Source organism: Sus scrofa, chromosome 1 (assembly GCF_000003025.6).
Source record: "Sus scrofa isolate TJ Tabasco breed Duroc chromosome 1, Sscrofa11.1, whole genome shotgun sequence".
NCBI classification, from domain to species: domain Eukaryota; kingdom Metazoa; phylum Chordata; class Mammalia; order Artiodactyla; family Suidae; genus Sus; species Sus scrofa.
Genome location: NC_010443.5, coordinates 274,214,536 through 274,227,382, shown reverse-complemented (window position 1 = coordinate 274,227,382; position 12,847 = coordinate 274,214,536).

The window sequence follows — 12,847 nt, the reverse complement described above, 5'->3', positions numbered from 1 at the left end:
TGATTGAGCGGCTCACCGTAAGCGAGCTGTCGGGAGAACAGATGGCCTGGCTGTGGGCTCTGTCCCTCCCGCCACCCCCCCATCCCCCGCCCGTCTGCCTGCATCCTTCGGTGGAGATTGGGAAGCGCAGGTCAAAACATGCGGGCTGGCTCGTTCCCATTTGAACAGGTGCTAATCCACCACCACAGTGGCCCCAGAACGTGTGTCCCCATGCCTCAGAGGGGCCCTCGGGGTGAGCGAGTGGCTGGGGGAGCAATTCGCCTAAAGTGGACGTGGGAAAGGGTGAAGGGGACACAGACGCACGCGGCTCCGTCACCTGCATGCTGCTCCCCCTTCTCCTGAAGTCGAAGTGTTTTATTCGCTCACACACGTAGGCAGCAAAAATGCTCCTGACAGCACGCAGCGTAGCCTCCTAGGCTCGACTCGCTTTGGGACCCAGGAAGCAAGATTCTTGGGTGGGGGTGTCCCTGAGCAGCTCTCGGACCCAGAGCAGCCCCGTCCCCACCTGAGAGGTCACTGCTAAAGGCAGAGCACCCCTGGCCTGACCCCGAAGAAGCCCACCGCGGCGGGATCAGGACGGCCTGCGTCTCTGGAGCTGGGGACCGAGCCAGCCTCTCTCTGACCCCTTCGCAGACTTGAAAGGGCTGGGAAGGTTGAGCCGCTGCTCTAAGATCCCAGCACAATTAGGAATAATTGGCTTCCAGCAGAAGATTCTGAACACGTAGCCTCAGAGGCAGGGCCCAGGGAGGGTACTGGCTGTGTAGAGGGAGGTGTCCCCCTGGGAGATCTCACAGCTCAGCTTCCAAAAGAGGAACTTTCCAAAGAAAACAATCCTGCTTCCCTTCCGCCCCGGGTGGGCGGGGTGGGGTGGGGGGGTGGCTGTGGGCTCAGGGAGCTGGCTGGAGTCCTGAAGGGGCCGTCGGGAGAACGGGGGGCAGGGGGCAGGCGCGTGGGCAAGACCTGGCCACTGTGGGCCCCTCAGCGAGGACGGGGGTTCCCGTCATGGAGACAAAGCTTCCACACAAGCTGGACCAAAAGTTTCTTTCAAGAACAGGGGATCTTTCAAAAGATGGAGAAGCAAACATCTGGAGGAGAAGCATCTCGCGAGGGCGGGGACAGGGCTAGGGGAGCCTGGAGGTGGCCAGTGGGGCCTGGGGAGCCTGGCCAATGGCCGGCGGGGCCTGGGGAGCTGGAAGGCAGCCACTTCCAGGGCCACCCAGACCAGCCACCTCTCTCCCGAGACGTCGGAATAGGGCATAAGCTTTCTGGCCCCTTCCTGCCGCGTGTGCTCATGCCTAGGGTGGGAGCATGTGGGAGCGTGTGTGTGAGTGTGCACGCGTGCCTGCACACAGTGTCCATCCACAGGGCACAAGCCCGCCCTCAGCCAGGCCTTCCCAGCAGCCGAGACAACTTCCCTGCCAGAGACCACGCGGCACCTCCCTAGGGGGCCCGGCTGACGGTCCTAGAGGCACCAGGGCAGGCGCCCTCGGCCTAGATGGGATGACCCCCCCCCCCCCGACGCTGGAGCCATGGCTGCACCTGCTGGCAGAGCCAGGGAGCCGGCAAGGGCTTCAAGGCAAAACAAGGGAAGCTCCTTCCAGAGCCTTCTCTCTTGCAATCTGCCTCTCCCCGTCTCTTCTCTCTTTTGTTTCCTCTTTTATTTGGAGAGGGAGGGGGCAGCTGGCACTTGGGGCCGAGGAGCTGGCAGCCCATCCACCTCCCGGACAAAGGGCCAGCATCTCCCAGCTCCGACCATGGCACAGGGGCACCGTTGAAAGGGCATTTTAATGTCACTCTGAGCAGCCTGACTCCTGAAGCTGGCAGGCTCTTCCCAGCACCCTGGCGCCAAAGGAACACCCCCTGCCCAGCACTCCCGGACAGCCCTTCTCCTCCCAGAGCTGCCAGCTCTGAAATGCAATTTTAAAATGGAGAATACCAGCCAGCCAGAGACAGGCTCTCTGTTGATACACTGTTCGGGGACACAAGCCACTTAAAATGCCCAGCGGTCTCTCCACTCGCTCGCCGCTGACACTTCACGCCGCCCATGTGGCCACAACCCCAGCCCCAACCCAACCCAACCCAACCCTCCACAATGAGCCTACAATGCACCTCAGCCCCGGACACAGCGCCTGCCATCCCGGGTCTGGTCTCCATGGCACCACCCCTGCCGCCTGCTTGGGGAGCCCAAGGGCAGCGTTATAGCCCAAGGCAAGGATGCAGGATGCTCCAGAGGGGGGATGCTGGGGGTGGGAGTTAGGTCAGATCTGCCTCTGAAAATGCCAGGGGCTTGGACATCCTGCTCCTCCGTCTTCCTCCCAGACGACAAGAGCAGCCAGATGGCCCCCTTCGGCTGCCCTCTGAACTTCTCAGCAGGGAGTGGGAGGCCAGGGAGGCCAGGAGGGAGTGGTCAGGGCTGGGGGTCCAGGGGGACGGAGCAGCAGTCTCCGATCAGCCCGCACCCCTTCCTCCACCCCAGGTGCGGCTGGCACTCTGGCCCCCTCCCCAAGCCCGCGGCCGGGGGCGCCCGGGCCGGGGGCGCCGGGCCGCGCCGAGCTGCTCCCGACTTTGCCAGGCGCCCCGGGGCCGGGCGGGGGCGTCGCACGCAGGGAGGAAAATGGCGTTGGATGCTCGTACCTGAGTGAGTTCAGTGCCCATCAGGATGAGGAGAGGAGGCCGAGGAGCTTCCGGGCCGGTGGCATGTCTCGCGGCCACCTCCAACGTCCTGGCGTGCGGGGGGCCCTGGGTGCTCGGCGGCCGGCGGCTGCGTGGACGCGGACGCGCTCCCGGCTCTGCTCTGCTGGCTCCGCGGCGGCGCCCGGCCGTGTCCCTGCGCCTTCAGCACCGGGAGCAGGTGGCGCGCGGGGTCTGCTGCGCGGAGCCTCCGCTCTGCATCTCGAGCGCGTCGAGCGGCTCCGCGATCGGCCGGGCTGGGCGGCGGGCGGGGCGGGCCGCCCCTCGGCCCCTCCTCGGCCCCTCCTCCTAACGGCCCCGCGCCCGCACAGCTCGGGCGCGCGGCTGCACCGCCCGGGTGCCAAAAGTTTGCCGGGAAGGGGCGGGGGCGGGGTGGCGCAGAGGGACCCGCGCGCCACGCTCGCGCGCGGGAGCAGGGAGGGTGGCGGCGGCGGCGGGGAAGCAGGCTGGGACAGGATGTGACATCAAAAAGGCGGGGGAAATTTAACTCGGGGAGAAAACTTCACCCTGGCTGGCGGCAGCCGCCGCAGGACTCCAGGCCCCTGGCGTCTGGAATGGGGACCCCCGGCCCAGGGCCCTGGGGAGCGGGGATCCGGGCCCTCCTGGACTCAACGGGTGGTCGCAGAGCGCCCGGGATGAGGGCTCAGGATGGAAAGGCCTTTGGAGGCCCCCTTTCCGTGAGATAAGATGAGACTCAGAGCCAGGAGGGTTGAGGCTGGGAGTGGGTTGAGGGGGATGGGATCGGAGCTAGAAAGTGGGTCATCTGGCAGGACAGGTCTTTTTCCTGTGCATCTGGGGTGGCTCGAAAGAGGAGGAAGGGAGAACGCTTGGCGTGCTGGGGCTTCTGTCCCCAGCCAGTGCTGGGTGAGGGTCTGTCCTTGTGTTCCTGGTTCCCATGCGTCCGTGTGGGCGTGGGCACTGACAGCCCTGTTAGTCTGCTGGAGATCAAGGGCACGGGGGTTGAGACCGAAGCAGACACAGCTCTGCCTGCCTTGCAACGGGAACCTAGGAGAGAGGCTCCCTAGCTGGCGCTGTGAGCTTCCAGAACCCCCTAACCTGCCAGTTCTTCCACCCTCGCCCCCCCAGGAGGTGAAAAAGATGCACCTTCTCCTCGGGGTCACCCCCACACTCTCACATGGACCCCCAGCCAAGATCCCAGGGAGCTCGTCCTGGGGGCCACATCTTCCATCTAAATCCCCGACCTGGGGGGAGAAGACTCTGAGCCCCTGGTTTTTCTGAGACGCTGAGCTGGTCGTAGGTGTTTAGAAACATCCTTCTCATCTCTGCCCCCGTGTTTAGTGTTCCGTCTATGGGAAAGAAACTCCAGAAGGAAAATGCCTAACAGCAAAGGGGCTCCAGACCTGATAATCTCAGAATGCCAGCCCTCATCTGTCACAGGTGCGGGGGCTGGAGCCTGGGGGCGTGACTCGCGGGGGCATCAGGCAGTCCCCGAGCAAGGGCGGATGCTGTTCACCCCACACTGGAGGTGGTGCCCCTGGGTGCCTGGGGTGAAGGAGCTGGAGGCGTGTTCCCTGAGAAGAGGGACGGGGATGGGGCCAGCCCACCTTCCGCTCTGCCCCTCCTGGTTTATTGGTGGAGCATTCTCATTCTCGTGCCAGGAGAGAAAGCTGTTGGTGACGCCCGTGGCCTCTGGGCCTCCTGGTGACCCCGGAGAGAGGCTGCATTTGGCCCTGGCTCCCCCTGGGAGTGGCTCTCTGAGCCTCAGTTTCCCCTCCTGTAGAATGGGGTCGACGGAGGCCGTTGCCAAGATCAAGGGCAGGGCTGGATGAAAGCATTGTGTGAACCTGCAGAGACAGTGATATGAAGAGCGGACAGGGCCTGGAGGTTCTGCAGCACCCCCGCTCCGCCAGTCTCTGCCTCAGCCTCCCCATCCTTGTCCTGGGGCGGCTGCAGCTGCCCCGGGTACAAAGAGGACAGAGGCTCAGGAGGGGGGGGGACACGGTCCTGGAGCTGCACTGTGACCGCATCTTTGGTCGGGAGAGGAAGGCTGTATTGATGACCTCAAGTGAAGCGAGCGCTAAGATCTAACTGTAGTAAGACTTGTTTTTCTTTCAAAAATCACACAACCATACACGAACCAGTAATCCCCCTTCTGAACGTCTACCCAAAGGAGCTGACGGCAGCGTCTCAAGCAGGGATTTGAACAGCCCTGCTCGTAGCAGCTCTTCCCGCAGCAGCAAAAAAATGGAAACCCAAGAGTCTGTGGACGGATGAAGGAATAAACAGAATGTAGGTTGTTCACACGACGGATTACCATTCCGCTCCGCCGTTAAAAGGAAGGGAAACCTGGACCTCCTGTCATGGCTCAGCGTAACGAACCCCACTAGCATCCATGAGGACACAGGTTCCATCCCTGGCCTCCCTCAGTGGGTTAAGGATCCAGCGTTATCGTGAGCTGTGGTGGAGGTTGCCGACGCGGCTTGGATCTGGCGTTGCTGTGGCTGTGGTGTAGGCTGGTGGCTACAGCTTCAATTAGACCCCTAGCCTGGGAGCCTCCAGATGCTGCAGGTGTGGCCCTAAAAAGACACAAAAAATAAAATAAAAAAGTGAAAGGAAGGGAACTCTGACACAGGCTGCGAAGATAAATCTTGACGGCCCTTTTCCCCGCGTAGAAGGGGCCAGTCCCAAAAGGGCGAGAACTGTGTGCTTCCACTTCAGTGCAGCATCTCCACGAGGCAAATTGGCAGAAACTGAACATTGATTAGAAGGTACCAGGGAGTGAGGGAGGAATTACCTGATGGTACAGAAAGTTCTGGAAATCGTGATGCTAGTTGCATGATGTGGTAAATGCCTTCAGTGCCACTCAATTGTACACTTGATTAAAATGGTTAAATTTTTACTAAATGATTCATATATTTTACTATACACAATTTTTACCACTGTTAAAAAATGATAATGTCCTATGCCAAAAGGGTTGAATTGTACACGCCAAGTGGCTGAATTGTTTGGTATGTGAATTCTATCTTAAGGAGGTTGTTTTCGAAAGTTACACAGGAGTTCCCTGGTAGCCTAGTGGTTAAAGACTTGGCTTTGTCCCTGCTGCACTTCTGGTTACTGCTGTGGTACAGTTTGGATTCCTGGCCTGGGAACTTCCATATGCCGTCGGCACAGCCCAAGAAAGAGAAAAGTTACACAGACTCGTTACCGTATTGCTTTTAAAAAGTAACATGCTTTTAAAAAAGAACACAGCAACCCAACAAAAGCCCACTGCCCAGAATAAGCTGTGTTGTGACCAGATGGTTGCGATGCCGACATGTTTCCGTGTGTGTGTGTTGTGTGTTGTGTGTGTGCATACAAGGACATACAAGGAAGACGCGTCAGATAGTGTCCCCTAAAACCAAATCTGACCCCTGACTGTGGGAGATCCCCTACCATGCCTGCCTTGTCTCCATCCAAGAGGCAGCCCTACCTGCCTGCTGGGTGCAGGGAGGGATCTTCAGCTACGGGAAGTGCCCAAGATGTGCCAGGCTCACGAGCTCAGGGCTGGAGGCAGAGGGCAGAGGAGCAGGTGCTGATGGACACGGTTCGCAACTTAGAATCTTCGGCTGTACTTGAACTTAATGGAGGATGGGAAAAGGATGCCAGGCTGGAGAAGTGGCTACTAAAATGCCTCTGCCTTCACCCAGAGCTGCTATCCCCTAGAACAGCCCTCTAGTACAGACGAAGGGGGTCTGCGTGGACCCTTCCCCACGTGGAGGGGAACGTCTTTGCTCCCGGCCTCCATCCCGACCACGTCGGCCACCTCCTGCTTTGAGAGATGGGGCACCGTCCCCGTCCTCTTCTGCTGGCCTCCCTTTCCCGTCTCTGCATTTCCGGTGCTTTGCTGTGCTTTGCATGATCCGGCCTTACAATAGTCGTTTCCGCTTCTGCCACCCATGCCCCCTCGCTAGTTAGTCCCTGTTCTGGATCTATCTCTGTGGGCCCAGGGCCCACCCCGAGTCCCCAGCAGCTCCTCTTGAGTTTCTTGTTCCCATTCACTGCTTTGGGGTTGGCCAAAGTCGAGGGGTAAGGTGGCCGCCGTCCTGGATGCTGCCACCCTTCTCTGCTGACCAACTTAGACCAACTGCGTTTTGCTTCTTATCCATCCACTTTACCACCTGGGAGACCATGAAGCCCCCAGAGCCACAGCTCCAGGTAGAAACAGCCTTGGGGCTCAGACAGGGGTGGCCTCCTGTCCCTTCGCGCCAGCCCTGAGCCCTTCGGCTGGAACAGCAGGTGCCAGGCACCTCCACCCTCTCCTGCTGTGCTGATGGGACTTGGGCCACAGCTCGAAGAAGAAGCCGGGGTCCTGCTGAGACTCCTCAGGACGCCCCCCATTCGATGTGCTTCAAGGTCCTTTAAAAGGAGCCTCCTGGCACTGCCAGCCTCATTAGAATGCGACAGAGCGGTTGCCACAGCAACGGCACTAACTCCCCCTCTCCTCCCTGCAAATTTCCTTGCACGTGGGGCCCAACCCACGCGAGTTGTCCTGCCTCCTGTGCTGAGAGCCCAGAGCCAGTGGGCTGCCCGCTCCTCAGATCCTGAGCCCAGCCCCGCACCCCTCCCCCTCCCCCACCCCGGGCCTCTGCCCTCCCTTCTCAGCCTCCCTGGGGGCCCGCAGTCCCTCAGGAACGGTAGGTGTGGATTGAGAGCCATTCGCTGTGTGACAGGTCTGGCCAGACAGAGGCATCCTCAGGGGTGCGGGCACCTGCTGGGCATTGGCCGTAGGCTCACACCCAGGCCCCCAGCTGCCTGCCCTCATCCGCCTGGGGGTCCCTGCAGCCAGCAGCGGGTGGGCTTCTCACCTGAGGAAGTCGTCTGGGGAAAGGCGGCGGGTCCTGGGTGTGTGGCCTGTCGTGGCAGAGATGGTGAGTAGGGCTACAGAGGCCACGCCGCTGACACCGTTCTCAGCCCTACTGTGTGCCCGGCCCGTGCTGGGGGCTTACGGGTCTTCTCTCACGTTCTCACCAGCCCTGTGGGAGAGGATGCTCACTGGGTCTTCTGCAGGGGTTCATGGGGCACAAGGCCCCCACTCCCTTCCCTGCTTCCTCCTTATCCACCCCCTGCCCCCCCCACCGCCTTTGCCTCCCTGTCCCTTCTGGGAACTGTCCTTGGAGCCACTCTCGGGCCCCAGCCCCCAGCCTTCCCCTCCTGCCTCCGCCCAGACTCTCTCCCAGCAGCTCCCCTGACTGCTCAGATGGTCCCCCTGAACCCGCGACCTCCCCCCAAGCGCGCTCCATGTTCCCAGAATTCCGGCCTCAGCCCCCTCCCCAGCTCCCCCTCTCTTACCCACTCTCACACGTGGACCCCTCCCCACACTCGGTCCCCAGACGACCACGTGATTCTTCCCGCTCTGAGAACATCGGGGCGCCCACAGGAGACCCAGGGTCCCAGGCGCTCCGTCTCGCTCCCTCCCCTCCCTGGGGCCCTGTCTGTGCTTACACGGACCTCCCCCCTCCCCACCCCGCGGGACCATCCCCACCCACAGCCAGGACGGCTGCGTCCTCCCTCTTAAGGAAAGGACCCCTCCTCTCCTTTGCTTCCCAGGCCATGACCCCACCTCTCTGCTCCACTTTATAGGCACAAGGCTGTGCCCAGGGAGTCCCCGCCTGCTCTCCCCGAGCCCTGCTCAGAGCAGCCGCAGTCCAGCTGTCAAGCGCGGAGGTCAATGATGAGTCTGTCTCACTTGGGAGCAGCAACTCCCCCACCCCCCGCGGTTGACGCCCCCTCCTCCCTGGAACCCTCTTCCACTGGACCTGCAGCCGCTGCCCCTTTGCTGGTCCCACCGTCTTCCTGCCTGGAAGGCCTGCCAGGTGCCCCCCGAGGCCGGGGCACCAACCTGCTCTCCACGCAGGAGGAGGGGACAGGGCTTGGGAAACAGAGAAGGAGGATCTAGGGCATTAGGTGTGAATTTTAAGTCTTTTTGGGTTTGAGGCTTAACAGCTCCTTAAGTTGTCTTGGTCTGGGGGCCTCCGTCCATGCTGGAATCTGTCCTCCGTCTGTCTGGTCGGCTGACACGGTGTCTGGAGCGTGCGTGGGATCTCGCTGCTGCGGTTGTTTTCTGTCCTCTGATTGGTTCCCCCTCGTCTGTGGACACCCCCTAACCCTGGGCACACAAGCCTCTCTGCGTCCCCCACTTCTTGTTTTTAGGGAACTTCAGCCTTCCCCACCTTCCCTGGTTCAAAGGGCAGGTTCAGACACTTGCTCATCAGGGAAGGGAGGGGACGCAGAGACCAGGGAGGGGCCGTCGAGAAACACTGGCGCAGCCTTGGGGCAGCTCTGGGTCCTCCTCCGGGAGCACAGCCATCAGCATCTGCGTTCTTCCGCAGAGGTAAGCCCCCCACAAACGGAAGATGTTCGCGAAGCATCCTTCTTTCCAGAAAGACGACCTCCAGACCACGGAACACCAGCTTTGAAAACAACGCAAGCTCGCCTCTGCCCTGATCCTTCTCTGCCGTCCTATTTTTCAGCCCCAAACTATAAATCCAACTCCCAGTCTCTCCTCTCCCAGTCACAGTCTTTGGGGGCGTTCACCTGCTGTGACCCCCTTTGCCTGGCAAAACAATAAAGCTGTTTTTTTCTCCTTTGCCCAACACTCTGTCTCCGCGTTTCTATTCAGCTCAGGTGAGCAGAGGCCGAGTTCCCGGCGACGGCCAGTGCTGGCCGGAACTTGCGGGCCACAGAAAGGCTCTTAGACGGTGTTCTCATGACAAGGCAGCCTTCAGGGGTCGGGGGAGGGGGGTGTCGGGTCTGATTTGCATTTTGAGATTTGGAGAAGGGTTGGGGGTCAGAGTGGGACCAGCACAGGCTGTTGTCAGGGGGCAGCTGAAATGTCCACGTGAGTGAGGACGGCTTGGCTGCGGGGGCGCAGCCGGGAGGGGCTTAAGGGCATGGATGGGCTTTTTTTCTCAGAGTGGGGACAGGGACGCCTGTTGACTGAGCAGGAAGCTGGGGCGTCAAGGGGGGGTCTAGAGGCGGGTCTGGGCCTGGGGGTGGGTAGGGCTTCCACTGCAGGGGAAGGGAGAGCACGGGGGAGTCAGGAGCTTGAGGTGGGCAGTGGTGGCTGAGAAGCCTGGGAGGAGATGCTGGGCCGGGGGACCGTCTGCAGCCTCGGGCACAAGCACAGGTGGAGGTGGGCTGCTGGGATGGGCACCCTGGGGGTCTGATGGGCTCTGTAAGCGGGGACGAGGCTGCAGGGACAGGCAGGGTGACCCAGTGTGGACGAGGCGGGAGGCCCCCGCCCTCAGGCCAGGGCCCGCCATCCACTGCGGCTGTAGTGTTGGGTCCAACCCAGTGCCCCCCTCTTCTTGCCCGAGGACCCGGACAGACCCCCAACCCCATGCCTGGCTGGTCAAGGGAGGGACCAGAGATCCTGAACCCCGCCGTGCGTCTCGGCGCTGGGGACCTTGCAGGCGTGAAGGGTACCCTCACTGTGTCTATATTTGAGCCGAGATGCTTCCATCTTTTCAGAGAGAGGAAGCAGGGTGCCCGGATGCTGAGCGCCCTGCCCCCATGGCGTCCAGGCTCCTGCCCTGCTCGCTGCCCCATGCTGCCCTGCAGCGCTGGAGACACCTTCCAATTCCACCCTTGCAGCTGAGCCCATGGGACCCTGGCAATTGCTCCACAAGGAGCCGGGGCCAGGCCCTGGCTGGAAGCTGTTGTCTCTCACCTGCTTCTAGGAGGAGACTCAGGCAGGGAGCAGGGAGTCCAAGGCTTAGGGGATCGGCCAGCGGCAGAGGCCGCCTCAAACCCAGGAGCCTCAGGATCCCGAGCCGGGCTCTCTCATCCTCCGCTGGCATGGACTCAGCTGTGGAGACCCCCCCACCCCCACCCCCGCTCTCCAGGCTGCAGCTTCGCCTGCTGAATGCCTGCATCCCCCGGGTGCAATTTGAGAACAAAGACAGAAAGGAAAGCAAAAGCCATTCAAGGCGCTGGCCAAAGGCGAGTTTACACAAAAGGCAACCTGAAATCAGGCCCATCAATTTCCTTGGGCTCTCCTGCTAGGATTTTGTCAGCAACAGCAGAACACAGAGGAAGGTCTGAAGTTCTGGATCCAACCTGCTATTGAGGGACACCCCCCGAGGGCCTTCGGAGCCAGGCCGATGCCTGGAGCTGGAGTGGGCAACCCCTGGGCCTCCAGGACCACTTTCAAAGGCTTTGTTTTGGTGAATAACACTGGCGCCTTTGGGGTTCCCAAGGCGGGGGACTCATCAGAGGCTCCCAGGAGCTTCCGTCTCCTTAGTAAGGGATCTGGGGCACCCTTCACATCCTGTATCCTTTTGGAATTTGCTCTGGGGGCACAGGTTTGGGAGAAGGGCAGAGGGGCTGGCACAAGCTGGGGCAGAGCATGAGCAATTATTTCAACCTCAAAGAGCCTGGATGATTTCTTTTCAGATCTGTATGCTTTTATTTCTTTTTCTTTTTTTTGGGGGGGGGGTGGTGCACCCATGGCATGTGGAGGTTCCCAGGCTGGAGGCAGATTTGGAGCTGTAGCTGCCGGCCTACACCCCAGCCACAGCAACGTGGGATCCGAGCCATGTCTGCGACCTACACCACAGCTCAAGGCAACGCTGGATCCTTAACCCACCGAACAAGGCCAGGGATCGAACCCGCAGCCTCATGGATACCAGTGGGGTTTGTTACCACTGAGCCATGACAGGAAGTCTCTGTGATGTGTTATTCTCTTCATGTGTTGCTGTATTTCCTGAGTCACTAATAGTTTCATGAGGACATTCTTGTCTACGGCCATGAGAAATATTGGTTCATTGTTGGTGTTCTTGCAATGGCTTTGTTTTCGTATAAGGATTATGCTGTCCTCCTAAAGCCAGTTAAATAACTCCTTCCTCTTCTGTTATCTGCAAGGGTTTGTGTAAATTTGATATATAAATTTTGTCATAGCTTTTTGAATCTTTGATAGAATTCATCAGTGAGACATTCTGAGCCTGGAATTTTCTTGGTGGGAAGATTTGTTCATTTTTATTTGAAAAGACTCGCAAGGAGTTCCCGTCGTGGCTCAGCTGAAACGAACCCGACTAGTATCCGTGAGGGCGCAGGTCCGATCCCTGGCCCCGCGCAGTAGGTTAAGGATCCGGCGTGGCTGTGGCTGGGGTGCAGGCCGGCAGCTGCAGCTCTGATTCGACCCCTCGCCTGGGAACCTTCACATACCGCGGGTGCGGCCCTGGACAGGCAAAATGACTAAATAAATAAGTACATAAAAAGAGACAACTCATGAAAAAAATTGCCACAGAAATATTCAGATTTTCTCTTTCTTCTAGTGTAAATTTGGATAAGTGGTTTTTTTTAAAAAGGCGTTTGTCCTTTTAACCAAAGTTGTCAGATTTGTTAGCATAAAGTTATTCATCAATTCTCTTACTAAACTTTTAATGTTATGGAGTTTATCGGCATAAAATTAGCCATATTATATTCTTATTATCTTATAAGATCTGAAATAACAACCAATCTTTCATTCGGATAGTAATAATTTGTGGTTTCTCTCTCTCTCTTTTGTTTTTTTTGGCTTTGTTAATTTTCTCTCTTTTTCATTGGTTTCCTTTATTTTTTTTCCTTTCCTTGTCTTTATTCTTTTCTCCTTTCCACTTACTCTGGATTGATTTTGCTCTTCTTTTAGTTCATGAGGTAGCATCTTCGGTTATTTTATTTATTTATTTGAATGAAAGTCTAGTTGGTTCTCAATGTTGTGCCAATTTCGGCTGCATAGCAAACTGACCCAGTTGCATACACATATGCATTCTTTTTCTCATAATGCTACCTACGTGTGGAATCTAAAATACGGCACAAAGGAATCTATTTACAGAACAGAAACGGACTCACAGACAGAATAGACTTGCTGTTGCTGGGGGGAGGGGGAGGGGTGGGATGGACGGGGAGTCTGGGCTTTGCAGATGCAGACTCTGACCCTTAGAATCGATAAGCAATGAGGTCCTTCGGTACAGCGCAGGGAACTCTATCCAGTCTCTTGGGATAGACCAGGATGGAAGACAGAACCTTAAGTTTTTGATTGTGGACCTTTATTCATTTCTGATACAAGCTGTTTAAAGCTACCCATTTCCCTCAACACACTGCTTTAGCTACATCCCATAAGTCGTCCCCTGAGGTTTTGTCCATTACCATTCAGTCTGAAGGATTTTCTGCTTTC